We start from the raw sequence: 2,733 nt of genomic DNA, 5'->3' as shown, positions 1-2,733 counted from the left end.
ACAAGGTCCAAACACTTCCCACTGTAGGCAAGAAGAAACACTGCAGGGGACTGATCTGAGGGAAAGAATATTCAAACCACAACAGCAGAGTGCACATGGCACACAATAGAAACACTTTCTGAAGTACCAGACCCTGGACAGTATATGATCTCTTCTTCATAAAGCCATCACTCTCAGGACCAGGAAACATAACACGTTTCCCAAACAGGGAGAAGAAGACAGAAACCTAAATAAAATGCCAAGATGGAGGAATTCTTCCCAAAATAAAGAACAAAAATGGCTCATGGCCAGGGATCTAATCAAAACAGATAGAAGTAGTATGTCTGATCCAGAATTTAAAACAACAATCATAAGGATAATGAGTGGGCTCTAGAAAAGCATAGAAGACATCAGGAAGTCACTTATTGCAGATACAAAATACCTAAAAACAGTCAGGCCAAAATTAAAAAAAAAAATGATGCAACTGAGATGCAAAATTGACTTCACATAATAGCCAAAAGATTGAACAATTCAAATAAATGAATAAGTGATATAGAAGGTAAAATTATGGAAAATAAACAAGCTGAAGAGTGGAAGAAAAACACTTGGACATGAATGTACACTTATGGAACCCAGTGTCTGCATAAAGCATAATAACATTAACATCATAAGACTCCCAGAAGGAGAGAGGGAAAAAGGGACAGAAGGTTTATTTGACTAAATTATACCTGAAAGTTTCCCTAATCTGGGGATGAAAATAGTCATCCGAGTTCAGAAAGCAAAGAGAACTCCCATCAAAATTATCAAGAGCAGGCCTACACCAAAACATATTGTAGTTAAATTTGAAAAAATACAGAGATAAAGAAAAAGTTCTAAAAGCAACAAGGGAAATGAAATATCTAGGGGCACCTGGGTGGCTCAGTTGATTGAGCATCTGGCTTCGGCTTAGGTCATGATCTCATGGTTCGTGGGTTCGAGCCCCGCGTCGGACTCTGTGCTGACAGCTATCTCAGAGCCTGGAGACTGTCTTCCAATTCTGTGTCTCTCTCCCCCTGACCCTCCCCTCCTCACGCTGTCTATATCTCTTTCTCAAAAATAGATTTAAAAAAAACATTAAAAATTTAAAGAGAAATATCTAACTTATGAAGGAAGACAAAGTTAGCAGCAGATTTTTCCACAGAAACTTGGCAGGCAGAAAGGGAATTGCAGGATATACTGAATGGGAAAAATATACAGCCAATAATACTTTATCCAGCAAGGTTGTCATTCAGAATGGAAGGAGAGATAAAGAATTTCCCAGCCAACAAAAACTAAAGGAGTTTGTGATCACTAACCCAGTTCTGCAAGAAATATTAAAGGAGACTCTTTGAGTGGGAAAGAAAGAACAAAAGCAACAAAGACTAGAAATGAACAGAGAGAATCTCCAGAAACAGTGACCTAACAGGTAGTACAATAGCACTAAATTGGTATCTATCAATAATCACAATGGATGCAAATGGACTAAATTCTCCAATCAAAGGGAAAAGGGTATCAGAGTGGATAAAAACAAATGAACAAGATCCATCTATATGCTGCCTACAAGAGACTCATTTTAGACCTAAAGACACCTGCAAACTGACAGAGAGGGGATGGAGAACCATTTATCATGCTAATCAACAACAAAACAAAGCTGGACTAAGCATACTCATATTAGACAAATGAGATTTTAAACCAAAGACTGAAGAGATGAAGAAAGGCACTATATCATAATAAAGGCATCTATCCAACAAGATCTAAGAACTATAAATATTCATGACTTCAACTTGAAGCACCAAATATATAGATCAATTAAGCAGAAACATAAGGAAGCTCATTGATAAGAATACAATAATAGTAGGTACGTTAATATCCCACTTGCAACAATGGACAAATCATCTAATCAGAGAATCAACAAGGAAACAATGACTTTGAATGACACACTGGGCCCAAGGAACATAACGGATATATTCAGAACATTTCATCCTAAGGCAGCAGAATACAAATGCTTTTTGAGGGCCAATGGAACATTCTCCAGAATAGATCAAATATTGGGTAACAAATGAGGCTTCAACAATTATAAAAGGATCAAAACTTTACCATGCACATTTTCCAACCATAATGCTATGAGACATGAAGTCAACCACAAGAAAATATTTGGAAAGGCTACAAATACATGGAGGTTACAGAACGTCCTACTAAAGAATAAATGGTTTAAATAGGATATAAAGGAAGAAATAAAGAAATACATTGAAGCAAATGCAAGTGGAAACAAATGGTCCAAAGCCTTTGGGATGCAGCAAAAGCAGTCCTAAGAAGGGAGTATATAGCAATATGGGCGTACCTCAAGAACCATTAAAAGTCTGAAATACACAACCTAACCTTACACCTAAAAGAGCTAGAAAAGGAACAACAAATAAAGCCTAAAGACAGCAGAAGAAGGGAAACAGTAAAGATTAGAGAAGAAATAAATGGTATTTTAAAAAAAAAGAACAGACCTATGAAACTAGCAGCTCATTCTTTCAAAGATGTATACAATCGATAAACCCTAAGCCAGACTTATTAAAAAGAAAAGAGATATGACCCAAAAGAATAAACTCAAGAACGAGAGAGAGGATTGACAATGAACACTGCAGAAATACAATTATAAGAGAATATTATGAAAAATTATGTCAACAAATTGGGTAATCTGGAAGAAGTGCATAAATTCCTAGAAACATATAAATTACCAAAATTGAA

The sequence above is a fragment of the Crocuta crocuta genome, unplaced genomic scaffold (assembly GCF_008692635.1).
Source record: "Crocuta crocuta isolate KB4526 unplaced genomic scaffold, BGI_CrCroc_1.0 scaffold617, whole genome shotgun sequence".
NCBI lineage: Eukaryota > Metazoa > Chordata > Mammalia > Carnivora > Hyaenidae > Crocuta > Crocuta crocuta.
The sequence above is the reverse complement of the archived record's forward strand: the minus strand, read 5'-3'. Positions refer to the sequence as shown.